This window comes from Chinchilla lanigera, unplaced genomic scaffold (genome assembly GCF_000276665.1).
Source record: "Chinchilla lanigera isolate Chin_1 unplaced genomic scaffold, ChiLan1.0 scaffold00069, whole genome shotgun sequence".
Classification (NCBI taxonomy): Eukaryota; Metazoa; Chordata; class Mammalia; order Rodentia; family Chinchillidae; genus Chinchilla; species Chinchilla lanigera.
In genome coordinates this window covers 1,113,263-1,125,733 of record NW_004955470.1, presented here as the reverse complement: position 1 = coordinate 1,125,733, position 12,471 = coordinate 1,113,263, and the positions used below count along the sequence as shown (strand labels likewise).

The window sequence follows — 12,471 nt, the reverse complement described above, 5'->3', positions numbered from 1 at the left end:
AATTTTGGAGCTGGGTAGTGCTGCCAAGGGGGATACTGAAAAATAAGAGCTTCTCGCCAATGCCAACCAACATCTGAGGATATTTTTGCAAAACTACGTTCAAGTCAAAAGTACTTGCCAGCGCGACAGCAATCCCCAAACAAACTGGCAAGAATCCGCTACCGAGAGCCAACAGTTACAACTGAAGTTCTCAACTCAAGGAATGCATTTTTTTTTTTCTTGTGCCTAGTCACTAAATGGTAATAATGGATTTGTAGGCACCTTCCAATATTGCCTTATTTAAGGGGTGCACGTCTCTGGCTCTGGCCTCATGGTCGCGGTTATGCGCGGGAAGAACAAGCCGGCGAGGGTCAGGGGCGCCGGCCGCTCGGGAGCGCGCAGGCGGGTGCAGGGATTGCAGGAGGCGCCGGCCCCGCCGCTGTCGGACCAGTCGGACCGCTCCGCGCCCGCGCCGCCCCGCCCCGCGCAAGCGTCCCCTCCCTCCCGGAAACCCAGACCTCCTGTGAGCCGGGGCTGCACCGCCCGCAGCCGCCGCCTGGGCGCCGAGCCATGGGGCGCCCGGGCCGGGGGGAGGCTGGAGCCCGAGGCCGGCGGGAAATGGGTAAGGGCACGCGGCGGGTCTCCCCTCACCCCTCTCGACTGTGACCGTGCTGTCACGGGTCTCGTGGAGTCGGTGAGCACCTGTGGAGCCGCTGTCGGGCCGGGACGCTGAGGACAGCGGGCCTGGAGCAGGGAAGAAGCTGCAGGAGGGTCGGGAGCAAGCAGGGAACCCGAAAAACCAGCCTAACCAGATGGTAGGGACTGGGGCAGCCGGGGTGGCTTGGCTGCGCCCCCCCCCCCCGGGAGAGTAAGTGCGGTGGCTTCGCTGGCTCCTGCCCCCGCTGGCCAGGGCGGTGGGTCTATGCTCCAAGCCCCGCTGGAGGGCAGCGAGCTGGTGAAGCTGTCAGCATCAGAACCCGGGGACACCACGGGCTGGTGCGCATGACCAGGCCAGGCCCTGCTTGGTGGGAGCTGGTGAGGTGCACCCCACAACTTCCTGGGTTTGGAGATCCCAACTCTCCCCCGCCCTCATGAGTGCATCCCCCTTTCCTTGGTCATTCTCGGCGCGGCATGTCTGGCCAGAAAGCATCAGGCATTGCTGGGAAGGTAAACAGTGCCCGCTCAGCTGATAAATCCTACTCCTTTCTGGTCCTAGAATTGAGTCTAGCTTTCCTTTGAGTAGGCTGAGGAGGGAGCCAGGGGTGGGCATGGTATCAGGACACACAGCGGTTTTGCTGTGCTGGTCAGTGCTGGTGGACCTCTGAGTCTGTGGCCTGTTGTCTGGGTCAGGAGGCCAGCTTCACACAAGTCACTGCATCTGCAGGTCCACCTGCCCTTGAACCTCATTAGCCGGGCTCCTCCCCTGGCCCAGCGCTGATTGAATGTAATTAGCACTTAATTGGGTATCTCTGAGCCCCTCTACACGAGAAACATGCCAAGGTCAAGTTTAGACAGCAAGGAGTGCGGTGATTCATTCTTTTCTTCCTGACACTGCATTTCCTCTATGTGGAGGGTGTAAAGAAGAGTTATTTCTTCCTTCTGTTTTTCAACAAATAGTTGTCGCAGTCAGGCGTGTAGGCGCTCAGAATACACAGCTCTCATTTACATATGGGTTGTAGGGGAGAGAAAAGAAGCAAATGAGAAGACTAATCACATCATTTCAAAGAGTGATAAATGCTGTAAAACAACAACAAAAGTGGTGAAACAGATCAGAGAAATTGGCCCTTGTCAAGAGAGGATTGCAAACAGACTTTTGTATGTGTGTGTTGGGTTGTGGTTTTTTTTGTTGTTGTTTGTTTGTTTTGCAGTACTGGGATGGAACTCAGGGCCTTCACACTGAGCTACATCTCCAGGTCTCACAAAGTTAAATTGTTCAGGCTGGGCTCAAATATACTGTCCTCCTGCCTCAGCCTCCCAGAGTGCAGGAATTACTGGGAATATGGATCACCACCCCTAGTGCAAGAGGACTTCCTAGGTGAGGTGGAGGAATTAGTACCATTTTCAGGCCCTGAAAATCTGAGGGCCCAGGACAGAGGCAGGGAGTTATATATTAAGCTTCCTATAGGACATCTGTGAGCAGTGGTGAATGGTGAACAGCCCTGCAGTATTTCTTGTTGGGAGGATTTCTTATTGGGAGATTACATCTGAGGCAGAGATCTGTGTCTCAAAGGAGACTCACCCTGTTGTCTGTCTTGTTCATTCATTCCTGCATTCATTCAAAAAACTTACTGGTGGTCTGTATGTTTAAAGGCACACTATTTGACAAGATAGTCCTCCACATGGACCTTATTTTCTGATGGGGAGAAATGAACAATAAGCAACACTGTTAATGTCATGTCAGATAAATGCTAGGAAGAAAAAATAGCTGGAAAGGTCTGAAGGTGACAGGGGCTGCCGTGTTCTCTAGAGTGATCAGCACAGGCCTGAAGGAGGTAACATTTGAGCAGAGACGTGAATCAGGACAGAACTCAGCCGTGTGCTGTCAGGAAGAAGATTCCAGCCAAAGGTAACAGTGAGGACAGAGGCCTTGAGGCATCAGCTCAGCAAGAGCATGAAACTGGAGGAGGACCAGCTCAGACGCTGGGGTTGGGGGCGGGCCCTGGGAGGGAGTGGGTGTCTCGGAGCGTCCCCAGCTGCAGTGGTAGGAAGATTTATAAGCTCCCAGGTGAACTTGGGGTCAGGTGTGGTGGACAGAGGTGGTCACCAGAGGGGGGGGGGAAGAGAGAGAGAGAGAGACAGAGAGAGAAAGAAAAGAAAAAAGAATGAATGACTATCTCCTGGCAGGAGAGATGTCATTTGCTTTTCCTACACCCTGTATCTGTCAGTCAATACACTGTGGGCCCATAAAAAGAAGTCTCAAGGAGGAGGCAGATCCCAAAGTTTTCAGATCAATAAAGACTCTAGGACCTGGAAATAGAAGAAAAACTGATGCACTGATGTTTTCTGGGGAAATTTTTTGTTTTCTGGGAAAATTCTGATCATCTATTTTTTCATCCTTTAATAAGATGATCTCATTCGAAGTCTTTGAAAAGCCAAGAGATCATAGAATAACTGGCATTCATTGAGCATGTACTACATGCTGGGCTTTCCTTTGGGATCACACAGTAACAACAGAAATAATCCTCACAGCAAGCCTGTCAGGTCTGTGCTATTGCTGTCTCTTTTCACAAGTGAGAAGACAGGGGTTCAGAGATAGGAAGAAAACTGCCCAAGGCTGCATGGCAAGGAAGTGAGGAATCAGAATTTGTCATCAGGGGGTGCTGTTTTCTGGCAACTGCTTTTCACTGCTAGGCTGTAGCCTGTCAGATGCAGAATCTCAGAGCACACCACTCAGAGATTCCCTCAAGATGGAGTTCCATGTGCTGCCCCAGCTTCTAGAGAAGTAGAGAGTTGGCTCATGGAACTGGTCCCTTGGTAAAGTAGTTGAGGCCATGTGGCTTTTTTCTCCAAGTGCTAGTCCTAGGCTTTATGAGGACACGGGTACAGGGTGAATGTTGTAGGGTATGCTGCGGCAATTAGTCAGGTTCTCCTAAATTCTGTTCAGTATACAGCCCAGCCTTGTTCATGCCCAGGGGTATTTCCCCCTTCCAGCTGTCACATTATCTCACACTTCCCTTAGGTGTCACCCCTATTCCTGCCACACTCACCCTCTAGCCAAAGCCGGATTGTGGACACCATTGAAGTTCAGCCAATGGAGGGCTGTGGTGATCTGGAGGAAGCTGGTGTCTTAGTCTGTTTTCTGTTGCTATAACAAAGTACTGCAGACTGGGTAATTCATAAAGAATAGATGTTCGTTTAGCTCAAGGTTCTGGCAGCTGGGAGGTCCAGGCTGGTGCCTGGTAAGGCCCATCTTGTCTTGAGACAGGGGCCAAGCTGCCTTGTGACAGAACAAGCTTACCAGAGAACTGCCTGTGTAACAGCTACCTCTGTGATGCCCGCTGTGCCTTTAATCCATGAGTGGGTTAACCATTCATGAGAACAGAGCCCTCAAAACTCAGATACCCATCAAAGGTTCCACCTTTCAAATACCATTAATGTGGTTTTGGGATTAAATGTCCAACCCATGACATTTTGGAGACACAGTCAAATCACAGCAGCTGTGTTTCATTGGCTGGCTTATGTTTACATGGAAGATGTGGGTGACAGGAAGACTGGGAGGTGTATGCTCAGAATGGGGCCCAAAGGACCAGGAGCTGTCCCCAGAGTTGAAATCAGGCACAGGAAGCCTGCTGAGGGATAGGTTTTGGCCACAGTGGAGAAGGCCACAGGCCAACAGGAGGGGAGGAGAGAGGACCACAAGGGCTGTGGGTACATCCCACTTCTCTGCTTTCAAAAACATGTGTTTAAGTAGCTCTTGCACAGGTTAAGCATTATTTCAAAATAATTTTTAGAGGTAATTCTTGGCCATTTCAAAAACATTTTAAATATTAATTCAAACAGCCCTTAAGGTACACAGTGAAAAATCCGCCTTCTTTCCCCATCCTCTGCTCTCCAGTTCTTGTTACTGAGCCGAAGCTCACCTGTCACAAAAGGCCCAGTGAACTGAGGACAAGTCTTGTAGCAAGAAAGATTTATTCCATGACCCCCAAGATGGAGACGTTGGTGGGCTAGCATGCTGAAATCCCATCTTCTGGACCCAGGTTCAAGCTCCTTTTGTCATTTTTGAAATCAATCATTTGATTTTTGAGATGATTGATGAAACCAGGTGCCTGGCAATCTGTTGATCTGCATGCCTTGAATTGGGGAGGCCAGAGGTTAGGGAACTTAGGGGCAAATCAGCCTTGTACTGCTGGCTTAAATGATAACAAGGGCTGCTTGCTGAGGGAAGCATAGGCTTTCTCCAGTGCAAGGTGGCAGTGTGGTTCAGTACAGTATGGAAGTTATGGGGCTAAGTTTTCTTTGACCCCTAAGCCTGGCTGCATCCTCAGAGACAATTTCTTAAGAATGCATATTCTGTTTTTAAATAAGCATATGTATATGTGTGCCTTCCTCTTTTTAACATAGTTAGTAGGAAATAATACTCGAGTATGTTCCTTTCTTGAAAAACAATCATTTGTTGAGATTGTTCGACAAGACACGTAGATAGAGGATATCCTTTTTAAGTCAATGTAGATTTCTTGCCGAATGTACCGAGTGTGTCAAGATAGTCCACTGTGGGTTTGTAGCTTGCTCTTCTTATTGTCACTTGTTTGCTGTCATAGACAAGAGTGCATCAAGCCCTACTTGTACCTCATCTCTCATTTCTGTGACTGTTCTAGCAGGAGAAACTCATCAACGTGATTTAAAAGTTCTGGTATTTTAGATTGCGATTGTATGGCTAGATTACATTCCTAAGACATCGTGTGACTCTGAGAGTGCAGATTTCCCCACAACTCCACCAACTTGGTGGTTTTTAGTTTATGCCAATTTGACGGATAAAAAATATATATGTATGTATATGTATATATCTGTCATCTTAACTAAAACACTGTAGTCCTAATAGGTGTTTCTTGTGATTGGTGTTGAGTCTTCTGTATGTTTTGAGCTCCTGGTCTTTTTCTGTACTGTGCGTATCCTTTGTATGTTAGTCAGATTTCTGTTGCTGTGGCAGAATACTTGAGATAAAATAATTTATAAAGCACAAGGGTTTATTTTGGTTCACAGCTTTGGGGTTTCAGTCAGTTAGCCTCATTGTTCTGGGCCTATGGGGAAGTGGGAGTGCATGGTAGAAGGAAAAGAGCGAGAGCGAGAGCGAGAGAGAGAGAGAGAGCGAGCGAGAGAGAGAGAGAGAAGGGGCAGGGTTCCCTTTAAATGTATGACCCTAGTGACTCAGACATTCTGCTAGACCTAACCTCTTAAACCACCTCCCAGTTACTGTCATGGGCTGGGGAATGAACACAGCACACAGGTCGTTCTGGACCGAAGCTGTAGCACTTGGTCTATGTTTTAAATAGCATTTTTCTCTTTTTTGTTCTGGATTGAATTATAAGAGGACTTAATATTTCCTCCTGCATCTCTAGTCCCAGTGACAGCTGCTTGTGTCTGCCAGCACTGTGCCCCATGAGCAGCAGCCACTCTGATATATGTATGATAAGTTTATCCTTAGAGCTGGATATATTATGAGCAGAAACCACTCTGATATATTTATGATGTTTATCCTTAGAGCTGGATATATTTTAGAAAAATAGGTGATGTTGATTTATGCATGCATGCATGTATTTCAAACTTACATAAATTGCAGTATTCTATAAATCATGTCCTTTTTCTTTTTAATGCCACTATTTTTTAAAGACTCTATCTGACTGCTAGGTAATACTTGGCTTATTACTTCTGATTGCCATACTGTCCTGTAGCTGGAGTTATGGGAGTATTGTGATGGTCGAATCTTACTGGATTGATCTAGATAAGGTTGTATGGAGAAGTGGCATTATGAGGGGGAGCTCTGAAGGATGGAGAGGACTGGATGGGTGGGAAGGGAACCAAGAGGACAGCATAGGGACATGTACTAGAACATTTAAGGAAGGTCCTGTAGACTGCTGGGGCCATGGGGGATGGGGGTGGTCATAAGGGATGAGATGGGAGAGATCTCAGATGCCAGGGTTGGACTTCCCCTAAAAGAACAAAGGAGAGGCAGTCGGGGGAGAAGGGTATTGGGGAAGGAGCGTGTCCAGTCAGTAAAGACTTTCCAGGAGAGGAGTGATAACCCAGGGACAGAGAATTAGGGTGGCCTGAGGATATGAACTCTTGAGAGGCAAAAAGTCCCTGCAGACTTCCAGATCAGGGAGCAGGAGGTTGAGGCTGGGTGGGCAGGTGGGATCTGTGTGGGGGCGGGGCAGCAGGGCCGCAGACCAGCAGAACTGGACCCTGTAGCCATGAGGAGAGAGGAGCCCAGACAGGTGACAGGGCTGTTCACTTACGAAATTGGCAGATCTGAGGCTGCTACCTGGGTGATGGGATCTTTGCCCAGAGATGGTAGCAATGAGATTGAGCCAGACATTGCAAGCTTACATGTCTCTGCATGGCCAAAAGCTTATTGGGGGAGGGGGTTTCTGCTGAATTGCTGGTTCCACTGAATGGAGTTAGTATTGGTTGACAGAGAGACCAAGCTGCTCTCAGAATAGGTGTGTACTGACTTGCTTAGGTGTGCTAAAGTTGAAATATCCATTGGCCAGGGACACAGTTCCACAAGATATTTCTTCCTATGATAGACTTGAACCCCAGGGTGGTTACGGCTCAACTTATTCTAGAGGTTGTTGCATTTTTGTGTAGCTGGCACCATGATCCTGGGCAAACACCATGATCTTATGAGTTTGACCCTATGGTAGGGCTGAAGGACTTCGAGTGCTTGGGCTTTTGTGGCTTTGAAGAAGCTCAAGTATAGGGGCAGAAAAGAGAGGAGATAGAAGAAAAAGAAAACACCCACCAGCTTCCCCAGGTCATGGGCCATGCTAACCCTGTAATATAGTTTTGAACTGAACATTTTTAAATGGTCAACATGTCTGTGTGCAGAGCTGAGTAGAATTTCTTAAGACAGCAAAGGGGACAGACACAATTGAAGACAGAGATTTCAAGATTTTATCCCATTTAGTCACCCATCAGATGTTTGTCGGCTCAAGTGAAGGATTAGTGATTTTAGCAAAAGTGGCCTTCAGGTCCCTGAGAGGTAACCATATACTTCACACATCAGAGGTGCATGGCCTCCAAAATTAGTGAGTTTTAGGTTGACTAAAAGCCAGTGAGGCTAGAGGGCTAGTTTAGGCTTTTTCTTGGTAAAAATTTCTCATTTCATGCATTTCATATCATGCTTCTGTGGTTTCATCAGGATCTCATGATAGATCTGTTGAAACATGCTGTGCTACAAAGGGCAATGGTTTACTGTGCCCAGGGATTTACTTTCTTGTCCCAGTCTTCTGTCCTATCATGGTGATCCCTGACTGTGTCAAAGCCAGTCACTACCTGGAGGGTTCCTGTAAGCAGTTAGGACTCTGGGCTGGAGAGAGGTTTGTGAGTCTTTGGGGAGGTCACTGGGAGGTGAGCATGTGGGAGTAAAATCGCCCTGGAAGAACCAGAAGGGCCAGAGGGAAAAGTGGACAGGTAGGCTGAGCTGGCGAGGGGCACCAGTGCAGTTTTGAACTCTGCCTTTCCTGGCTGCCCGGCTCAGGAGAACACCCTCTCATCCTCTGCTCGTGGAGTCCACTGCTCTGGAGTTTGGGCAGAGGTGGGGAGTGGGTTGTGTACAGCAAAGCCCAAGGAGGATCCCTACCTTCCTGGAGGCTCTGAGTGGGTGTGGCCTTGGAGGATGTATAGACCTGCTGGGCCGGGAAGGAGGAAATGGCTTTAGGAATCGTGGAGGTACAGTCTTAGTTGCCTAGGCTTGAGCTTCATGGAGGCCTGGGTGCTGTTCCTGCTGTGAGCTATCAAGCCAGGGTGTCCATTTGTCCCCGGGCATGAGCACAGATAGAACATGAATTTGCCCCGTTGGTACAGAGGGCTCTGGAAAGCTCTGGACTTTGTTATTATGCTCAGGGTGAAGGGTGGATACCACCAGGGGACTAGGTCACCTTTTCGGTGGCCCAGGAGGAATTGCATCTTCCTCCTTTACCTTGTCAAAGCTCACCATGCCTTGCTCTCCTGCTAATCATGCAACCTGGGTGCCTACCCAGTGATTAACGGCTGATCGAGACTAATGAGCGTTGTAAGGAAGACTTTCCTTCTCCAAAGGGGTCAGTGTTGGAAATGTAGCCCTAGCTGCTCGTTTAGGTGACCCTCCCAAAATGATTGACACCAGAGTCTTTCATGTCTAATATTATTTATTTAATATATTTTTAAAAGTCACACACTTAAAAAACAGCATAAAGTAGATAGAGTATTTTCTCCTTTATCATGTTCCTAAGCATGAAATTCCAGGTTTCCTGCCCCAGCTGTATTTTTTTCTAATGCATATTCAGATAAATACTTAACCATGAAAATGTTCATTATGTGGGCAGCTAGCAAAACACAACCGTAGATTTGGGGGTTTGGGGAGGAGGTATGCATGGGGCAGGCGCTTTTTCCCTTTTTCTTCTATCCTCTTAGACTTAGAGACTAGGACCTATCAATTACATTGACAAAAGCTATTAGTAAGGGCAGGAAAAGGCTGCTGTGTGCAGAAAAAGTAGGTTTTGTAGGAAAGACAGGTGGGCTTTGGGGAGAACAAAGAGAGAAAGTTAGTGGTCCTGTTTGTTCGTACAGGTAGGAGTGGTCTTACCAGCTCCCTCAGGACCAGAAAACCCTCCTGGAGAAGGGATTGGGGTGGGTTTTATTTCTGCTCTTCCTTCTGGGAGTAGGTACTCCCTGCAAAAGGAATTTATGGCAGCCTTGCTTCCCAGAAGTTGCTCCTTTAGACACATGTGAAGGTCCAGCCTCTTGAGAGATGCAGACGGGTTAATGGTCAAGAAAAATAAACATGGCTGAGGCTGTAGCTCAGTAGGAGAGTGTACGGTTAGCAAGCACCAGGCCCTGTGTTCCATCCCCAGCACCACAAAAAACAACAGCAATAAAAATAACAGAACAAACACCTGTGCAGACGCTCTCAAGCCCTTGCTGTTCATCCCTTCCCATCCTCCATTAGCAACGGGTATGACAAGGGCCAGAGGTTGTAAATATATCTCCCAGCATCTAAAGTCAGCAGAAAAATTCAGTTGTTTAGTCCAAAAGTTTAATTGGCTAACATCTTTATTATTTTTGCTTGTGATAAACATAATATATATTAATTTTTTAAAATTAGCCAGATCCCAACTAAGCATAAATAAATTAAAATCATTATCCCATTACTATGCACAGATAGCTGTCAGTTAATGTTTTGATGTTTTCTTATGAAGATGTGCAAACAAGGCTTTAACAATCGAGATCACACTGAATATATAAATAGTTTTCTTAATTGTATACTATGAGCATCTTTCTATTTCTTTACTTTTCAAAAATAAGATCCCTAGAGGTTACATAGATTCACCATACACCTATATAGCTACAGTGTCATCTGTTTATCTGGTTCCCTTGTGTGGACTTTGTGAGTGTGAGTGTTTTTGCTATTGTGAGTAATGGCATGCACATGCATCTGCTTTGGCGGATGTTGTGTGGGTGACCTCTGGTGCCAAGGGGGCTGAGATGGAGAGTGCCCATGAGCTGGACGGACTCAGGACAAGTGGCTGCAGGGACAGTAGTCTAAGATGAATAAAAACACCGAGCTTTGGGGGATAGCATGGAGTCAGGGAAGAAATTCTGGGGTGAACATTCATGCTGGGGAGAGAAGGGCCTGGGTACTGTATCCCGGGCACTCTGCCCTTGGGCTTCTGTCCCCAGACACAGGGGTTTTTCATTTGACTGGCACAGGCAGGGTAGGGATGGTTTCCCACCGTGATATTGGGCACCTGTGTACAGCCAGAGACACTTGTTCACTTTTGTAATCACTTCCTGCCCTTCTTCAGGAAACTGAGCATCGCACCAATACACATATACATGTTGGGAGGTTGGTGGTGATGTTTCCCTTGGCTTGTTTCCCCTTTGTTTCTATCCCACCTCAAGGAGATTCCCCCCTCCCTTCTAAGACATAGACACTGGGGAGCCCTGGCTCTGCCATGGGCTCAGTCGTAGGAAGCCCTCACCATCCTGGCCCTACCTCCAGCTCTCTGATCCCTGGGAGCCCGTCAGGCTGGCTGGCACAATGGTAAACATCTAACCTGGCAGAGGAATGTGTGGAGAGGCAGGTATGCTTCTGTCTGCCCTTCCTGGTTCAGTCTTAAAGGCATCAGAGGGCTATCAGGGAATAAGGTCGTTTCTAAAGAATGAGCCTTAGTCCTGGGCTTCTTTAAGGAAGAGAACTTTTACTGAGGGCCGTGGAAATGCATTTAGGGGTCTCAGGCTTCCCATTTCACACTGCCAGGTAGCTGGTGCCCCCCAGAAGTTCTGTCAGCTCCAGAATTGTAACAGATTTTGAGTTGGGAGAAATAGTTTCAGGCTTACACCGTGGTAGCACAGCTGGCTTGGAAAGACAACCTGCCCTACGCCTCCGTTTTCCTACCCGTAGCATGTAGATGATAATGGGTCAAAGTGTATTTGCTGAGGTCAGTGCTCTTGGGTTCAGAACCCTCTTTACCACTTCCTGCCTGTGTGAGCCTGAATGACTGCTCTGACCCCATGTGTTCTGTTGCATGGGGACAGTAATATCCCTCCACTGCCTGGACCCTGAGGGTTTGGAGCTCCTGCTTGCAGAGGGCCTGGGGAATGTCAGCACATGGGTCCTCAGGAAAGGGCGGTATGAGTCAGGAGCCCATACCTCTTCCTTTGCCACCTCCCTCCTCTCTTCCCTCTGTCTCCCAGAGGGAGGCTGTGTGCCGAAATCCCCAGAGCTGCTGACCTGGAAGGTGGGCCCCACTCCCCTCCTGTGCTCTGTGCGTGAGAAACCACCTCACCATCACCTGGGTTTCGCAGCTTCCTCTACAGGCAGACAGGAAGCACCTCCCTGTGGGCTTTACGCTGCTTCCGTGTTCACAGAGGAGGCTGTCTTCTGGGCCCTGGGGAGCGGGAAGACAAGTGGACACCATTTCAAAGGTCACTGTTGCAGGGCTCCAGGGCAGGAGCTACAACACGCCCTGTGCTGGAGATGCCCCTTCCCCCACCAAGGGGGCTTCTGCCCAGGGTTTGCTCAGTGGCTTGGGAAAGAGATGAATGGTATAGAAGACAGAATTGAGCTGAGGATCCAGGAGACTGGGAGGCTCTACCTGAGTTCTGGTTTAAGCAAGAACCACATCTCCCAACCTTGCTTATCCATAACCCCTGCCTGGCTACGTTCAATGATTGATCACTTTCTCTCCTCTTATCTTCCTCCACCTGCAAGTAGCTTTCAGCAAAGCCAACCACTTCCTCCTTCTGAAGCAACCTCCTCTCTTGTCTTGGGTGACAACCCTCCCTCCTGTTGCTTTCACCTTCCTGACAGTCCCTTGTGAGCCCCCTTTGGAACTTCTCCCCTCGCATCCCGCTGGGCTCCACCACCCCCGGCTCTGACCACCTCTCTATGGTCACAGTGCTCAGAAGCTCCAGGTGGCTTTTTTCAGCTGCCTACTTGAGTAGCTTATAGATAGCTCAGTATTTTTAAAAGATCAGACCTTTGATTTTCTCCCCTAAAGCAGTGTCTCCGATTCTTTCCTACTTTGGCAAATGCGATTGTTACTACCCATTTAGTTGCTTAAGCCAAAAATGTGGAATTTTCCTTTGACTTCTGTGTCACCTTTATACCTCCCATCTGCTGAAGTGTCAAATCTTCCCAGTTGTCCCCAGTATAAATCCTGCATCACAGGAAGTGCCCTCCCTCCCCTGGCCTATCGAGGTCCTGCTAGTCTCCTTGCTTTTACCCAGCCCTTGTCCTCTGTGCAGCAGACAGATGATCTTAAATACATAAATAGTCCCTGAACTGCT

General features: G+C 48.3%; 1 protein-coding gene across 2 annotated transcripts in view; it reads left to right on the top strand.

Moving 5' to 3' along the window:
* The first annotated feature begins 489 nt into the window (after positions 1 to 489).
* Psd4 (pleckstrin and Sec7 domain containing 4) overlaps positions 490 to 12,471 on the top strand; it is a 40,927-nt gene continuing 28,945 nt past the window's right edge. Inside the window, exon 1 of one of the 2 annotated variants that reach the window (XM_013522825.1) lies at positions 490 to 601. The gene's annotated coding sequence lies outside the window, so the exon portion shown is untranslated. Of the gene's footprint in view, positions 602 to 653; positions 795 to 12,471 lie in introns of those variants that run through there. The other variant, XM_013522826.1, reaches the window with a different exon arrangement.